The sequence below is a fragment of the Oryctolagus cuniculus genome, chromosome 7, assembly GCF_051225735.1.
Source record: "Oryctolagus cuniculus isolate XC-2025 breed Fujian yellow rabbit chromosome 7, ASM5122573v1, whole genome shotgun sequence".
NCBI classification, from domain to species: Eukaryota; Metazoa; Chordata; class Mammalia; order Lagomorpha; family Leporidae; genus Oryctolagus; species Oryctolagus cuniculus.
In genome coordinates this window covers 79,414,205-79,432,626 of record NC_142873.1, presented here as the reverse complement: position 1 = coordinate 79,432,626, position 18,422 = coordinate 79,414,205, and the positions used below count along the sequence as shown (strand labels likewise).

General features: G+C 44.8%; 1 protein-coding gene across 5 annotated transcripts in view; it reads right to left on the bottom strand.

Moving 5' to 3' along the window:
* TGFBR3 (transforming growth factor beta receptor 3) overlaps window positions 1-18,422 on the bottom strand; it is a 216,895-nt gene that overhangs the window by 159,627 nt on the left and 38,846 nt on the right. The window contains exon 1 of one of the 5 annotated variants that reach the window (XM_089300380.1): window positions 11,354-11,430. The exons of 3 other annotated variants lie outside the window; for them this stretch is intronic. The gene's annotated coding sequence lies outside the window, so the exon portion shown is untranslated. Of the gene's footprint in view, window positions 1-6,036; window positions 6,162-11,353; window positions 11,431-18,422 lie in introns of those variants that run through there. One more of the 5 variants, XM_089300378.1, reaches the window with a different exon arrangement.

Here is an 18,422-nt window from a genome sequence, read left to right as displayed (position 1 = left end):
GGGGCCTCTGCCTCCTTCCCTGCCATAACCAAAACAAGCTCGCCCGGGGAAGGTTCTGTCTGGTGACAGAGGACACACACTAGAGTGTGCCCCCAAGGGCAGCACACTTCCCGGCCACTTTGTTTGGTATGTCTTTGTTTTGGTTGAGCCCTGGCAATCTGGCAGGCAGTCTCTTTCCAGGGGGAGCTCTGTCCATGGTGTGGATGCCCCAGACTTGAGGTCCTCACTCATTTTCATAAACAGAGCCCCGTTGCCACAGTGACTGGTGCTATGTGCAGCTGCTAAATAACAGAGGTCATCCAGAGCTTTCCTTCGGTTCTACACTCTGTTCCCTACGCAGCTGTGAACAGTGGGCCAGCCAGTGGAGAAGAACTGCCAAGCAAGTGCTAAATATCAACTGATCTCAGGTGGTTCCCAGCCTCCCTCTACCCCCAGGAAGAGTGAAAGGCCTAAGTGGGGGCTGCTTCTTCCTGGGGCTTCAACAATCCCCAGAGTAGTGAGAAGCACAGGGCCAGAGCTCAGTGCAAAGGGGAGGACGTTGGGAAAATGAATGCGGAGTTGGGCTGGTGACACTAACACATTAAACATGCTCACTGGGTGCTTTCTGGGACACTGTTCTCCTGCTTCCACTTTGCACACACAGGTAAAAACTCATGGGCAGGAGTCACAAAGGTCTTCTCAGGTTAGGAAAAACTCTTGTGGCCGGCGCCGCGGCTCACTTGGCTAATCCTCTGCTGCGGCGCCAGCACCCCAGGTTCTAGTCCTGGTCGGGGCGGCAGATTCTGTCCCAGTTGCTCCTCTTCCAGTCCAGCTCTCTGCTGTGGCCCGGGAAGGCAGTGGAGGATGGCCCAAGTCCTTGGGCTCTGCACCCGCATGGGAGACCAGGAGGAAGCACCTGGCTCCTGGCTTCGGATCGGCACAGCACAGCGGCCGCAGCGGCCATTTGGGGGGTGAACCAACAGAAAGGAAGACCTATCTGTGTGTGTGTGTGTGTGTGTCTCTCTCACTGTCTAAATCTGCCTGTCAAAAAAAAAAAAAAAAAAAAAAAAAAACCTCTTGCGTTTCTACTTTCCCAGGGCAACCATACCCAGAGGCTGCAAGATCTGCTAGACGCAGTGCACCGACCGCGGCAGCCATTGGAGGGTGAACCAACGGCAAAGGAAGATCTTTCTCTCTGTCTCTCTCTCTCACTGTCCAGTCTGCCTGTCAAAAAAAAAAAAAAAAAAAAAAAAAAAAAAAAAGATCTGCTAGACCGGTACTGTGAGCCAAGCAGGTGCAAGGTACATCCTCTATCTGGAAACACATGCCTTGGGGCTGTCCATGTGCTACGAAAGCTGGTCTTCTACTCAGAAAGTGCAGCTTCTGTCCTCAAGGCAAATGCTCTCAGACAAGCAGAACTCCCCAAGTGAGACTACTCAGAGTGGGCCGTGAGTCAAGCAATGAAGAAATCTACATCCCATATCAGAGTGCTGGCTCCTGACACCAGCTGCCTGCTAACGCAGACTCCAGGAGGCAGCAGGTGATGGCTCAAGTGATGGGGCTTCTCCCACCCAAGGGAGACACCTGGTTTGTGTTCCTGGCTCCTAGCTTCAGACCAGTCCCAAATGGAGTGAATCAATGGATAGGGGAAATTCTCTCTCTCTCCCCACCTCTCAAACAAATAGAGAGAGAGAGAAAGAGGCTACTCTATAAGGCAGATCACCTTGGCTGGGGCCCAAGGAAGCTGCAGACATGCAAACACCATGGGAAGACTACACATTCTGTGGCCCCAGCACCAATTCCAGATCAAGTGATCATTTAAACTCTCAATAAAGTTAGGGCTCACTGTACTCAGAAACACGTGCCTCCTTCATTATAGCTCATGACTCAATTAGACCACCAAAATGAGAGGAGAATGGCCCCACATTCGTCAGTGTAACGCAAAGGATAACTGAATATTTGGGTGGGGCATGCGTTGCAAGCAGGAATCAATTGCTCTACATGCACAAATGAGTTATTCCCACCACTGTATTTTATTACTAGTCAGAAGAAACCTAAACAGTGAAGAAGTTTGTCCTTAGGCAAATAGTTCAATAACTTAAGACTTCAAAGACTCCATATTAACCTCTGTTTACACAAAGTAATGTGTTTCCTTTGCCTGCTGAACATCAAAATGCTTCACAATTAATTACGCCTATTTTTTAAAAAACGTAAGTCTTGTTAAATATAATGGCCAATATATTTTAAGCAGTGGGAGAACAACATGCTCAAACTTCTGTGCCAGTCTCTGCAGAGATGAAGTAATGAGGCATCATAATGGAATCTGATTAATGCACACACTTATTTAAAAAATTATTCCTCAAAATTATAATTTTTCTTCCTGAATTATCTACTTTTTCCACATTTTCCATGAATCCTGTGAACCAAATATCCCTTTGCTTAGAAATGCAACAAAATTAAAGTTCCAGATGAAAGTATAGCTTAGGAAATTCTAGGGGCCAGCGCTGTGACGTAGCGGATGAAGCTGCCTCCTGCAGTGCCAGCATCCCATATAAGCGCCAGTTCGAGTCCCAGCTGCTCCACTTCCAATCTGGCTCTCTGCTATGGCCTGGGAAAGCAGCAGAAGATGGCCCAAGTCCTTGGATCCCTGCTCCCGTGTGGAAAACCTAGAGGAAGCTCCTAGCTCCTGCTTTCAGATTGGCACAGCTCTGGCTGTTGCAGCCACTCGGGGAGTGAACCAGCAAATGGAGGACCTTTCTCACTCTCTCTGCCTCTGCTTCTCTGTAACTCTACCTTTCAAATAAATATATAAATCTTTTTTTTTTAAATCTAAGCTATTTCATTTTCTTGTCAGTACTTAAACTCCTTTTCCTCAGAGCATTCCTACCTCATGATCAGTGGATTCCCTAGACATTAACCCCATAGGGAAGAGTTCATAGAAGCACTGCAGGTAATCCTGAGTGGGACAGAACTTTGCAAATACCAAGATCACTTTTGGGAAGCAGTGACAAGAAACAATATTCCTTTGAACCTGCATAGCAACTTTTCTTTTTTATGTATTTGTTTGTTTGATTTGAAAGGCAGAGAGACAGACAAAGAGAGACAGAGAAATCAATCTCAAAAAAAAAAAAAGAAAAAGAAAAGAAAAAGAAAAAGAAATCAATCTCCCATCCGCTGGTTCACCAACATCCAGGACTGGGTCAGTCCCAAAACCAGGAGCCTAGAACTCCATCCAGGTTTGCCATGGGGATGGCAAGGAGTCAAGCACTTGAGCCATCACTCCTATCTCCCAGGTGAACGTTAGCAGGAAGTCAGAATCGGAACCAGAGCTGGGATTTGAACCCAGGCTCTCCAATCTGAGATGTAGGCTGCCTAACTGCTGCACCAAACACCTACCCCCTGTACAGAAATATTATAACATGCAAAGTTTTCATCTATTTTCCACTGTAGTACATTGACAACTGCTATTTGACAGTAATAACAGGACTCTCTATGGACAGTTTACTATGTCTCAGTAAGTACTTTACATACAACAAATGTGTTTATTCCTCTCAGCAATGCTGACAGATACTATTATTGTACCCATTTTATAGATGAAAAACCTGTGATGGAGCAATATTATGTAACTCAGATTCACAAAATCTTTGCATCAAATAATTAAGTCAAGTGAGGCTGCACAGCCAGGGTGAGCCTGGACTGTAAGTCAAGCTGGGTTCTGAAACCAAAGGGTATTTCTCCCTGGACAAACATCAAGACATCACGAGAAATATGCCACTGAGTTCTGCTCCACATATATGTCCTTGTTCTATGGAAAACAGCTACTGGCATATGAAAGACACAAACACCAAAGCAAAAAAGGAGGTCCAAATTCCCTTAACCAACCTGCTACGAAGTCCCCATTTATATCACTTTCATCTTAGATCCACTTTCTGTACTGAGTCTTCGCAACATACCTAAGATAAAATTTTGAGGCTCCAGAAAAAAAGGAATGATTATTTGTGCATTATATGTTGGAATTTTCACGGCATTCTTCTACATTGTAATGTTTTGATTTTTTTTTTTTTTTTTTTTTTTACAATTCAGGTTCCTGGCCAGCTTGTTTCATTAGCACTCAAAAGCAAAGCTAACCTCCTGTACTGCATCAGCTGGGCTGCAGCTTGAAGCTGATTTAAAACTCCTTGCCTTTGATAAGATGACAAGCCTTTCCTTCCTAGGAAAACTCTCACATATCAAAAGAGAAAAGATACTTTTCTTCTGAAATGTATTTGAAAGTTACAAATAATAACAGATACTTCTCTTGAGTACTCATTTCCTCTCTGACACATTCCCCTTCAATTCAGGCCCAGAAACACACAAGGGAAAGTAATGTTTATTTTCTTGCACTAAATTGAAAATGAACTGACATTTGAGAGTTCAGAGTCACTCTTTAATTCACTTGAATACTGAACTCCACGTCAAGTTCCTGTGGCCCTCAGAGGAACGGTAGTGAACAAGATAAGCAGGTCCACCTCTATTTTCACAGTTTCCATTCTGTGCAGCAGAAAAGACAATAAACAAACATGGGAGACAGAGGTTTTAAAACTCAGGGGAGCACCACCTTCAGGAAAGGGCAGGTACAACAACACAGGGGTGTTTAGTGGGAGTGGGACCCAGAAACCACAGGCACTCTGCCTCCTCTCTCTGGCTCCCAGCCCCCTTAGGTGCTCCATGGGGGAAATCTCTAAGCCAAATGTGTCCCCAGCTAGCTCAGAGCAGCTCCAACTACAGATGCGAGCCTCACCTCTCTTCCAACGGAAGGCCAGGCCCTTTGAGCCCCCTGAGCTTGGACACACACAGTCTGGTACCTTTGCCACCCCGCCTTAGGCCTGAATCCACTTGCTTCACAGCCACCACTCAGCTCTCCTGGCAGGAATTCGGGCTGGGAGCAGAGATGACCCGAAGTCCCCCACCCCACCCCCACACACACGAGGGAGAATTTCTCCAAAGTCAGAGATGCTTGCAATTCAAGCACAGGCTGGGGGCTCAGGCCACAGGATATTTGAAAGGCACCTGGTGCATCAGGCTGAGTTGGATCAGGTAATCTCTAAGGATTCTTCGCATGCCAACATTCCAGCATAGCACAGCTGTGCCCAAAGAATACAAGATCATCCCGGTTGTAACTTATCCTAAAACGTTACTGGAGGGTAACATTGTAAATGAGATAAAAACTCAGATGCCATGAAGACATATGCAACCTAAACTATACCACATGCTAGCTGAGCAGTGACAATCACAACACATAAATACCAGTGGCTGCAGGTTACCACGACACACTCAGTGCCAGCCAGGGCTTTGAGCACTTGAACACAGTATCTCGGTAGGTCTCTATAACATCCCAGTGGGATGGGTGCTATTATTATCTCCATTTCACAGATGAGGACACTAAGGCAAAAGGGTTGCACAGCTACTCAGTGGCAGACCTGGAATCTGACACACACCTCCACCCTCACCCCTAGCTGGCTTTCAAATCTGGGCTCTGAAGCGCTCTGCTCCAGTAAGCTGCCTAGGTGGGGCTGGTGAGCACTTTTCTTCCACAAAGGAGCATAGGAATATCCTAAAATAGCAACGATTTAACGGCACCTTTGAAATTTGACGAATGAAACTTTTTTGATCTAAGATCATCATAAACTTCTAGATGTAATACACATTAAATTTACTTTACTACAATTTACTAAATTGCAGAAGCTCTCAGCAAGTTTGTTCAGCTTCCAAATCTCATTTCCAAGTAGTAGCTTAAACACTGGAAGAATCTGGCTCCAAGTCAGTTACAACATTTTCCTATGACAGTATAACAAACACACACTGCATTAGATATTTATATTTCTGCTAAATATCAGAGATGCCCAAATTGGTGATTATGACAGAGCTGGCCCTCGACCATGGCAGTTTCCATTACAAAATCCACTTTACGAGAATGCGGGATCCTGTTTAAAAACGAATTTAAGGAACGGTTCTTTAGCTGCTTGGTCTCGCAGTTAAAATGCCCACATACCGCATAAGAGTACCTGAGTTCAATACCTGACTCCAGCTTCCTGCTAATGCAGACCTTGGGAGGTGAAACTGATGGCTCAAGTAACTAGATTGCTGCCACCCTGAGAGATCTGGATTGAGTTCCCAATCCTGGGCTTGAGCTCTGGCCCAGCCCTGGCCTGGCCTGTTCTCAGCCAAGCTTCAGCTGTTTCAGGTATTTAGGGAGTGTACCAGCAAATGAAGTGGGGAGGAAGAGAGGGTTTCAAATAAATAAAAATTTTTAAAAACAATAAAAACAGATTTAGACTGGCACTTAATATGACAGTATACTACAGGCTACAGGCTTGCTCCCCTCTCTGCTGTTTCCTCATTTTCAAAACCTAAGCCATCAATTCTCCCCTCTCAACACACACATTTGAACTAATAAAGGGAAATGTGAACTCCAAAGTCTGGCATTCTTAATATATTCCAGCCGGCAGTTTTTAAAAGGTGGGGTGGGGTGGGGTGGAGTTGGGTACAGCAGTCAAAACACCACTTGGGATGCCCACATCCCCTACTGGAGTGCCTGGGTTCAAGTCCTAGCTCCACTTCTCATTCTAATTTCCTGTTAATAAGCACCCTGGGAGGCATGTGATGGCTTAAGAGCTTGCATCCTTGCCACCCACATGAGACACCTGGATTGAGTTGCTGACTCCCAGCTTCAGCCTGACATAGCTCCAGTTGTCCCAGGCATTTGGGGAATGAAGCAGGAAATGAAATATCTCTGTCTCTGTCTCTCTGTGTGTGTCTCTCTGCCTTTCAAATAAATTTCAAAATGTTTTTAAAATTTTTAAGTTTGTATTTGTAAATATTAAATGGCTAAAGAGTCTTAGTAATTAATTTTTAAAAAAATTTTAAGGGGCCAGTGCTGTGGCTCACTTGGCTAATCCTCTGCCTGTGGCGCCGGAATCCCATATGGGAGCCGGGTTCTAGTCCCAGCTGCTCCTCTTCCAGCCCAGCTCTCTGCTGTGGCCCGGGAGGGCAGTGGAGGATGGCCCAAGTGCTTGGGCCCTGCACCCGCATGGGAGACCAGGAAGAAGCCCCTGGCTCCTGGCTTCGGATCGGCGCAGCACCAGCCATGGCAGCCATTTGGGGAGTGAACCAACGGAAGGAAGACCTTTCTCTCTGTCTCTCTCTCTCACTGTCTAAAACTCTGTCAAGTAAAAAAATATATATATATTTTTAAGTAACATCAGGAAGATAATAAGTATATAACACAGAAACAACCTAAGTCTGCTTCAATATAGGCATCCATGGGGCCATCATTATGGCTCAGTGAGCTAAGCCACCGCCTGCAACGCCAGCATCCCATAGAGGTGCTGGTTCAAGTCCCAGCTGCTCCACTTCCATTCCAGCTCCCTGCTAAAGCCCTAGGGAAAGAACTTGGAGATGGCCCAAGTACCTAGGCCCCTGAACCTATGTGGGAGACCCAGATAAAGCTCCTGTGTCCTGGCTTCAGCCTGGCCCAACCCCAGCCATTGCAGCCATTTAGGGAGTGAACCAGCAGGGCAAAGACCTTTCTCTCTGTGTCTGTCTGTCTCTCCCCCTCTCTCTGAATCTGACTTTCAAATAAATAAATAAAATAAATCTTTAAAAACATATAGACATCAGAGGTGAATTAGAAACCCATTAATGATTTAGGTAAATCATTTTAAATATCCACATGAAATAAGTTCAACAGTATGCATTATCACAGATTCTAAAAAAGCATGTACTTTTAAATTTGTGACATAGATAAGCTGATAAAAATATTAATAATTAAATCCTTCCCTTGATCATTATAGTGAGATCCCATAATAATTAAAACTTCTATTTTTGAAGGGAATAGTGAAGGCCCAAAAAGTCAGAACAAGCTCCTCGAATCACTGCACTACATGCTTAGATACAGTCTTCTTCACCTTAAACCTGGCAAACATCACTCTACAGATTCCTGTACTGCTCCACACTGCCCGTGCTGGCAAGACCACATCGCTGAGTGGCAGTGATTTGGAATCACAGAGGTTGGGGTTGAAAGAAACCTGCAGATCCTTTAGGCCAATCCCTCTCATCTGCCAGTCGAGCAAACCGATACAGAGAGGCTCAGAGAGACTGCATGACTTCTCCTCCGGTCAGCCCTCCACGGCAGAGCCCGTCCTTGAATCTTGACTTGAGCCAGAAGAGAAGACCCCTCCCCCCACTAAGATAGCTCTCTTCTGCATTACCCAGAAAGCAGCAATTCTGGAACTTTGGATCCCTTTATGTTCTAAAGTTAATGAGGACTCTAAAGAAATTTTGTTTATATGAATTATATCCATCAACATTTACTGCAAGAGAAATTAAAACTGAGAAATCCTTAAATATTTATTAATTCGTTCAAAAAGAATAATAAACGCATTACATGTTAACATAAACAATATCTTTCACAAAAAGTAACTACTTTCTGAAACAAAACAAAGTTTAGCGAGAAGAGCAGTATTGTTTTACATTTTTGCAAATCTCTTAAATGTCAGGCTTAATAAAAGACAGCTGGGTTTTCACATCTACTTCTGCATTCAATTTGTTGCGATACATTGTTCTGGTTGAAGGATATAAAGAAATCTGGCTTCACACCAATCTACACAGTTGGAGGTCGCAAATCTTCATAGTCTTTTCATATACTTGTGGCCATTTCTTCTATATACTATACCTAACTATATACTATATATATATCATATATATGTATATATGTATATATACTATATATATAGTATATATACTATATATTATACCTAACCTCGGTACATAGTCATTTCTAAAGGTTAGTTGTGATGTGAATCTAAATCACTTAATGAACTTTTCATACCCTGAGCCATTAAAATCCATTGCTTTTTCACAAATACTGAGTAATTTCAAAGTGAAAAACAATTCACTTTAGAAGAGAGAATGCTAGCAGACACCACTCAAACCAAGCGATTGCAGGTTAACAATGCCAGTGGTGAGGGCTACCTATGTAATGGAACCCGATCTGACACCCTGAGGAAGGCACATCACCTCTGAGCTAACCTTCCCAACAATGCAAAACCTCCAGGTAATCCTGAGAACAGCAGACAAATACAAATAGAGGAACGTTCTCCAGTACTTTTCCAAAGTATCCAGGTCACTGAAGACCAAGGAACTGTTACAAATCGGAGGAGATTAGGGGGCAGGACAACTGAAGGCAACGTGAGATCCTGGGTTGCATTCTGGAAGAGGAAAAGATCACGAGCAGACACGTTTGCAAAATCTAAAGAAATTCTATGCTTGAGTTAACACCACTGTTTCAAGACGCATTCTTAGCTTTGTTAATTGCTGTGTGATTATAGAAGATGTAATCGTAAGGCAAAGCTGAGTGACAAGTACAAAGGAACTCTACATTTCTGTGATCCCTCTGTAAGCCTAAAATTATTTCAAAATAAAAAGCTCTTAAAAATCAATTGCTTTATCTTGTACTCTCAAAATGTGGGATCTTTTAGCCGTGCCAGGATTTTGCAATATCATGCATTGATCATCTGGAAAGTAATGATTTATGGAGCTATGTGAATCTACCAAGTAAGACCCATTTAATTATATGATACCAAAAAAATCATATTTGTCAATAGTATCTCTATTGATCTCATCAGAAAAGTATTTAACGCTTGAGAAAATGTCACAGTCATGGTAATGGATGAAGTTTTCCAAAAAATTTAATTTCTGTTTGAAAGATAAAAATTTAACACTGGCAACAAACACTGTCCGTTGTTTTCCTTGAAGTAACAGGCTCACTTTGTTGTTTTTCAAAAAATATCTGCCAAATACCAGAGTCTGGATAACCATCATTTGTCTATCAGTCGTTCTTTCAAGTAAAACAGTCTTCAATGAAAAACAGCCAACTCAGTGCCGTTCACACAACTGCACCAGGGCTCTTCTGCAGGATGGCCAGCACTCCTGGAATGCAGAAGTGCTACCTGTGCGCTTCCCAGCTCATCAAACGGAATATGAAGAAGACTTGCACGTGAAGGTGTTTACTGCTTCATCAAGAACATTCTTAGGAGATGGCCCAAGTGTCTGGGCCCCTTCTGGCTTGGACCAGAAGAAGCTCCTGGCTTTGGATCGGCCCAGCTCTGACGGTTGGGGCCATTTGAGAAGTGAACCAGCAGATGAATGATTTCTCTCTGCCTTTGCCTCTGCCTCTCTGTAACTCTGCCCTTCTAATAAATAAATCTTTAAAAAAAAAAAAAAAAGGAAAGAAAGAAAGAACAAACGAACGAACGAACATTCTTGGCTAACACCAGCAACTGTTTCACTGCACATCTGTGATGGCAAAGCACTGCACTGACTCCTCCTGAGGCACCAGCAATTGTATGCCGCGTTGCCTTGATACCATCAAGGCCATGTTAACCCAGTGAAAAAGACAACACCTTAGCATTATCATAAAACAGGCTCCCTGGAAAGGCCTCGAGTCCAGGACCACACTTTGAGAACCTTTGGATTAAAAACCTCACCTTCAGCTCCAGAACGAAATATACCACCACTACTTTAGTCAACAGGCCGAATACCAAAAAGGGTACTCTGGCTGAGCTTTGTAGAATGCTTACCGAGAAGTGGAGCATTTTGCTGTCAACAGCTCCACAATAACCCGGTATCTGTTTTAAATCAGCTACCACAGGTCGCCCAGCCACTGCTCTGTATGAGAGCTTGAGAAGACAGGAACCTTTCACTCAGACAGCACAGGCAAACCTCCCCCCACCAACACTGCCTCCTTCTCCACACCCCCCACTACCACCACCAAAAGAGAACACACTAAGATTCAGATTCATTGCTTTGTCACGGTATTTTAACAGACAGTATTACAGTTACTGATTTATTCAACAAACATTAAGCACCCACCCTGTGCTGCAGACTGGGGATTTAACCATGCATAGTGCCTGCCCTGTCTCTTAAAGGTTACACAGAAAGAGGGACAGAAAACACTGCCATGGAAAACACCTCTACTTGAGAATTTTCACACATACAGAAGCTTCATCCAAGCAAAACCAAAACCAAAACCAATCTGACTCTCATGAAGCTTACAGTTCAGTGTGGGGAGAGAAACAGTGAACATAGTTAATTATAAATATGTTTTTAGATGATGAATGCTATAAGAAAAAAAAATTCAGAGTGAAAAAGGAATGGGAGCACCAGGTGGAGAGGGATCACGATTTTTAGCGAGGTGGTCAGGGCAGCCTTTCACAGAGGAGGAACACTACCAGTCTGTGGGCTCATGCCACTGCTTTGGGGTTCTCCTGTCCCCCGTGATAGCAGTCCTCAGTGCCACTACTTATCCTCAACTTGCAGCTAAACATAAAGTCACCTGCTCAAGAGGAACAAGGTCTTTTCCATCCAGGCTCCTGCGTTAGCCTTCAGCTGCAGGGCAAGCTGCTCCGTTCAAAGCCTCCTGAACTCCACCAGCTGCTCCTCTGCCTTCGCCCGAGACTCCCTGGCCAGCCTCCGCTCTCTCGGAAGCGCAAAGCTTATAATCTCACGTATAATCTTCACAAGAGCACAGTGAGGTGGGTACCACTGATACCTCCGTCTCTCTGAGGAGGACGCTGATGCTATAGTCATGCAGCCTACAAACAGCAAAGCCCAGGCCTGAATCAATGAGTCTGAAATCAAAGGCCAAGGTCGGTCGTAGCTACTTCATGACCCCGACCCCGTGACTTTAATCTATCTCCATCAGGGCCAGTCTCACATCGAGGTGGAGAATTACTCTTCCTAAGGAAAAGTGTAACCCCCCAACGGTCACTGCTCGCCTTGATAAAATCCTCAGGTATCACCCACATTCTACAAAATCCTTGAAGCTACCAGTCTTCCATATAACTTCACTGGAATGACAGGGCTCCAACAAAGCTCCATAGGGAAAACCCAATCTTTGGGTTCCAAGAATGCCCCTAACTTTGATCTGTGGTACAAAGGAACAAGGATGCCCATTTTACCCCAGTGATGAGATGCTACGGCCACCCCCTGTTTCAGCAACACGGCTCTGTAGCCTCAGCTGAAGAATGTATTTCTTACAGTGCAAACTGAGCTTTGAGTTCCCACAGCTTGGAGAAAAGCTAGCCAGGCCAATAACTCACTTCAGCAGGTAGCCTTACTGTGACTGAGCTTGCTGTCCACGGTGGCCACGGGGAGGACTCGTTTTCATCATTATTAATAAACAGATTGAAGAGCAAAGAACTGTAGCTCTAAACTAGAGGTTCTCAACTCTCATTCTAATGAAGCACACATGCACGCACTATAGTCTTCAAAATACATTATCGAAAACTACGAAAGCAATACCGGAAAGCAGTACTAAAGAAAGCACAAATGAAGGGGCACACCATGTTCATCGACAGCAAAACACAGGTAATCCAGCTACAGATTCCGAGCATCCAGCATTCACCCCTGGCAATCCTAACCCCTCTCTCCCACACAAATATATTTAAATGCGGATTACCAAGGCTATTTTAGAGTGACCTTGAATTTTGTTTGACTTTGTTTAAATCACTCTTCAAAGATGTCATTGTCACTGTCAGTTATAACATTATTCACGCTATCTCACAGCTTCACTGGAATACACCACTAGGTCTTAACATGGTGATACAGAATTACTTTTCCAAAATACACATGTGGGACTAAAAACATTAAAATAGCAGAGAAAAATCATAGACATTTATCAGTCCAAAGACTCTGTTTCCAACTTTAAGAACATCTTTCAGGACAGGCATTTGGCTGAGCAGCCAAGACACCTGCGTCCCATACTGGAATGACTGAATTCAATTCCCAGCTCTAGCTCCTGATTCCAGCTTTCTGCAAATGCAGGACCTGGGAGGCAGCAGGGATGGCTCAAGTGACTCACTGGCTGCCACCCGTGTGGGAGACCTGGATTGCAGTCCCAGCTCCCACCTTTGGCCTTGGTCATGGCAGGCATTTCGGGAGAGAACAGGGGCGGGCTGGCTGGCTGGCTGGCTCGGGGCAGGGAGAGGTGCACCTCTCAAATTTTAATTTTTTTTCATCTTTCATGATTCCTCACAGCTCTAGGATCTACATTCTGCTCAGCTCCACAAAGTTGGCCGAGGATCGTCTGGCAGAAAGGGTTAAAAGTCCAAAGCTGCTGCTCCAGGCCTGCTGGCTGAGAAGGGAGCAGCTTGCCCGGGGTTTCGGAGTAGCCAGCCTCACACAGAGTAAACACGCAGGCCGCTGTGCACTCAGGAAGAAATTCCTCAGCCAGCACATACTCTCCTGAGGCATTCGTGGAAGCTTTTTCCAATAGACGGAGCGAGTTGAGTAATAAACAGAAATAACAGGTTTTGGGGGGCCTTCCTTGAGTTCAGGAAGATCTGACAATATCACGAAATGGCTCAACACAGTCCTCTGAAATTTTTCATTAGAATTCTTTTCTTCTGAATCATGTTAATAAAGTAAGATCTGGTCTGGGATTTGTACATAACAACTCACTCACAGGCTGCTCAGGGCCAGGAGGATGGGAAAGACGCAGAGGCCTGTCAGGAAGAGGCAGGCCCGGGCTCAGGAACTGGAAGGTTCTGGGTGGATGTAGACACAGCCCCCTCGCTTGTGCAACTCGATGGCTCCTAGATAACTCTGAATTACTCTTCCAGACGTTTCTCTCCCACTGTCAGCACCACCCTTGGAGTCAACAGCCCTCGAATCTCTCTCAACTTTAAAGAGCAGAGACTTTCATTGTTTTTCTGCAATCTGTCAGTTGTTACTATTATTTCATAAGATACATCAAACGTAGCAAAATCATGCAAACCAATTTTTAGCCTTTATGGGTACAATCTTCCCTGACCTTAAATCGGCATGCACAGGGCCGGCGCTGTGGTGCAGCGGGTTAAAGCTCCAGCCTGCAGCACTGGCATCCCATGTAGGCAGCGGTTCAAATCTCAGCTGCTCCACTTCTGATCCAGCTCTCTGCTGATGCCCCTGTACTTGGGCCCCTGTACCCGTGTGGGAGACCTGGAGAAAGCTCCTGGCTCCTGGCTTTGGATCAGCACAGCTCCTGCCATTGCAGCAACTGGGGAGTGAACCAGTAGATGGAAGACCCCTGTCTCTTTGTCTTTACCTCTCTGTAATTCTTTCAAATAAATAAAATAAATCTTTTTTAAAAAAATTGGCATGCACTTGATTTCAGACTGGTGTTTTTCGAGAACCATACATATTCCAAATACAATAGAAGTTAGAAAATTCACCTTTTTGCTGACCTGGCCCACTAAACAGAGGATATAAGGAGCCTGACTTGTTTTATTTTTTTTTTAAAGATTTACTTTATTTATTTGAAAATTAGAGTTACACAGAGAAGGAGAGGCAGAGAGAGAGAGAGAGAGAGAGAGAGAGGGAGAGGTATCCCATCCTTTGGTTCACTCCCCAATTGGCCACAACGGCTGGAGCTATGCCAATTCGAAGCCAGGAGCTTCTTCCGGGTCTTCCATGCAGGTGCAGGAGCTCAAGCACTTGGGCCATCTTCTGCTGCTTTCCCAGGCCATAGCAGAAAGCTGGATCGGAAGTGGAGCAGCTGGTCTTGAACTGGCACTGCAGGCCGTGGCTTTACTGCTATACCACCACACTGGCCTCCTGACTTGTTTTATTTTAAGACAAAGAAACTACTTAAAGGCCTGATTCCGATGCTTTGGACATTGAAAACTTAAAACCTGAGTTGTTTCATGATAAACTGGAGTCCCCTTTGCTCACTCTAAGAAGAGGCCCTTGGGAGGTATTTATTTACTTAGTGAATGTTAACTCATTCTCTCTCTCAAAAAAACACAAGCAAACAGAACCTCTGAGGATGCTCTCTCGATCCTCTAGGTCTGCAAGGATCCCCATCAGCCCCATCACCAGGAGCCCGGAGCAGCAAACTGGCAATTCAGGGAACAACATGGCCACATGCACATCTCCAGAAAGAAATGCAACTCCCCTCTGGGCCCAGCTCCAAGAGGCAATCAAACTGGTAAGGTCCAGGCCAATCTGCGAACAACCTCACGCCAGCTTGCTCCTCCAGGCATCAGGTTCTCCAGCATGGGCTTTGCAAGTAATCTAACACAATTAATTAGTGCTTCTGCATCCAACCCATACCATTAACGAAGCATTGCCAGACGGCCTTTGATAGGGCGTTCTGGAGATAATTAAGCCTGGCAAAACAGAGGACAGACTCATGACAGAGAAGCTGTTCCTGCAGACAACTCTGGCATGGTGAAAGAGCTGGGCTGCTGGGGTCAGGCCCCCAGCATCCTCTATAATACGCCAGGCCCTGCTCTCAAATTACACCATTATCAGGCTGTGGAAGTTCAAACTATTCTTTCATCCTGAAGACATTTTTTTCCTTCTAATGAATGGAAATTCTTGACTTGGTCCTTAAATGTTTAATGTTGCTTCTAGTCCACACTCCCTCCCCTCCACACTGGAAATGATCTTTTTAAAAAATAATAATAACAGATGTGGAGTAATTATAAAAATATATATCTTAAAATAAATCTCACCCCCAAATTCCCTTCTTATGAGGAGCACTGCCTAATCCAAGATGTCTCACTCCCATAAGCTCAGTCATGTGGGGAATCTTTCTCATTTTTTCACTATCTAATGCCACACAGAATTCCAGACTGCTCCACGTGCATGGTCAGCAAGACAAACACATTTTTGGGAGACCTAGAAAAAAAGCTAGCAGGGGGCAAAAAGGAAAAATGTTGCTGCATTCCTCTGGACTTTGCTGGTTCAATTTCAAAAACAGAATGACCGCCACCTGGGGCCCATGGGGCACTCCGGGGCTGGACCTGGCTAGTTCATTGCCCCTCTAACAGTGAAGAGGCCTGGGAGGTGCATCCAAAAGGCTGATGAACTACCCATGACAAAGCAAATACTTAAATGCTGTTCAACAATACAGCTCTCCAGGCACAAAAGTTAAATGTTCTCAGTGCCTTATCCCAGTTTGTAATATGTATGCACAGTGTCAAGGTGCTTAATAAGTATCAACAACTTAGGAGATTATTTTTTCTCCTTTCTAAAAATATGTTCAATTTTTAATTCTAGCCTGGAAATTGACTATACAAATGAAGCAGGGAGTTGGTGAGCAAACTAGAGTTAGAAACCAGATGAGTTCCAGCAGAAATGAAGCACACCCCATTCTTCACTTTCAACCCGTGACACCCTCAGCCACTGTTGTTAGCTAGCCAGTAGCATCCCTCTTTACCCAGAGCCCCTCAGTCCCAGCTATCTGTACCAAAGTCCCCACCCTCACTGGGTCAACACAAGTCTCTGCCCTTGGTTTACTAAGTCTCAAGGCAAGCAATGAGAACATGCCTTCTTTGACAACAACAATGATGATGATGATGTCATCAAGGTGTGGCCCCAGCTAATAAGGATGCTCCTGGTGCTACAGGTGTGCCACACTTGCAGCCAGACAGCTACAGTTGTCTGTGGGATGCAGTTCTCAAGCCCATTTCTTCTCCAACAGGCAGATCCTTCAGACACAACTGAGGCTGCCAAAAAGTTTCCAAGGTGGCTGTTTCAAAGGCATGCTGAAACCAAGTTCCCTTTTGTGATGCTAAGAAATTTCTGGAAGGTGTTTGCAGCATTTGTGTTACAATCTGAGAAAACAGGGATGAAGCTAACAGCATCTGCATCATGGAGCCTGTTCAACATCTACAACTTGACCTACTGAGACTTCCTACAACAGGCCTTGTGACAAGGTCTCCAGGCAATTCCTGTGCACGTTAACGTTTGGGAAGCACTGGTATAATGGCTGCTTCTAACTTCCAACTCCAAAAGTAAAACTTCCTGCTCTACAAGCAAGGTGGTACTACACCTCAGGCAAAACCAATATGAATATTCCAATTATAAAACATCCGTTTTTTAAATTTTTATTTATGTGAAAGGCAGGGCAAAAAATAAAAACAAAAAAGAGAGGGGAGAGAAACAAAAACGGGAAGAGACAGAGATCTTCCATCTGCTGGTTCACTCCCCAGATACCTGCAACAGCCAGGCTGGGACAGGCTGAAGCCAGGAGCCTGGAAGTCAATCTGGGTCTTCTACATGAATGGCAGAGATCTGAGTACTACAACCACCACCTGCTGCCTCCCAGGGTGCACACAGGCAAGAAGCTGTATCAGAAGTGGAGCAGTCGGGACTCGAACCAGGCACTCTGATATAGGAGGCAGGTGTCCCAATCAGCTTAACCCCTATGCCACAACACTGACTCCTATAAAACATATTAAATGTGATTACTTCCCTTACAGAAAAATTTACTGTATCATTCTCCTCTCTCATACTTAATATGTACTTTAACTTATAAAAACAGGCTTATGTGTAACTAAGAAACTTTACTTACTGTATTAAGCTAGATGCAAATGCACTTCTCTGAACCTCCAGTGACACACTCTAGAGGCACTTCTGCCTAGGGGAGTAAGACTCTCAAATGCCCACAACCCTGAACAGCAGCCCAAGGAAGGAAGGAGAAGAATGAGAGAAGCCAGGAGGTAAGCAGCCTGGGAAGAAAAGGTCCAGGCTCTTCAGACAACGATTTTTCAAAGACCTCCTTCACAGTGCAGAAGTTCTCTTCTGATGGTTGGGGTGGGCAGTTGCTTTGTGCTTGGAGATGCAGCTTTTCCTGCTATATAGAAGTAGTGACGGGGCCAGTGCTGTGGAGTAGCAGGAGAAGCCACAGCCTGCAGTGCCAGTATCTCATATGGGTGCCAGTTCAACACTCGGATGCTCCACTTCCAATCCAGCTCTCTGCTATGGCCTGGGAAAGCAGTGGAGGATGGTCCAAGTCCTTGGCCCCTGCACCTGTGTGGGGGACCCAGAAGAAGCTCCTGGTTCCTGGCTTTGGATCAGCCCAGCTCCGGCCATTGCAGCCATTTGGAGAGTGAACCAGCTGATGCAAGACTTCTTTCTCTCTCTCTGCCTCTTAAATAAATGAATAAATCTTAAAAAAAAAAAAAAAAGTAATGATCTCTTGTATTAGGTTATGGCACAGTATTCCACTGGTGTGAGAAACACATATTTCTACTCTTTCTTCTCCAAAAGGAATAGGTTGGAGGAAAAAAAGAAAGAACCATGAAATCATCACTCTTAATAATTTCATAAGCATATCACTCCCAGGGTCCATCCTTCTAATAAGTGACCCTGGTCACCATCATGGCTTACTTCATTATAACAGCCATCAAATACACCCTTGCCAGACACTCAATTCTCAACACGACCACAGTGGTCCTATCAGATGGTATCATCATCCTATCAGCACAAACTCTCCAATGGTGTCATCTCTTCAGGAGTCAAAACCTGATGACAGCCTGCAATGGCCTACAATAAACACACCCCCATATGTGCTGCCCTGACCACACCCCCATCCTGCTCCCCACCCTCCCACTCCCTGAATCCTCAATCCAACA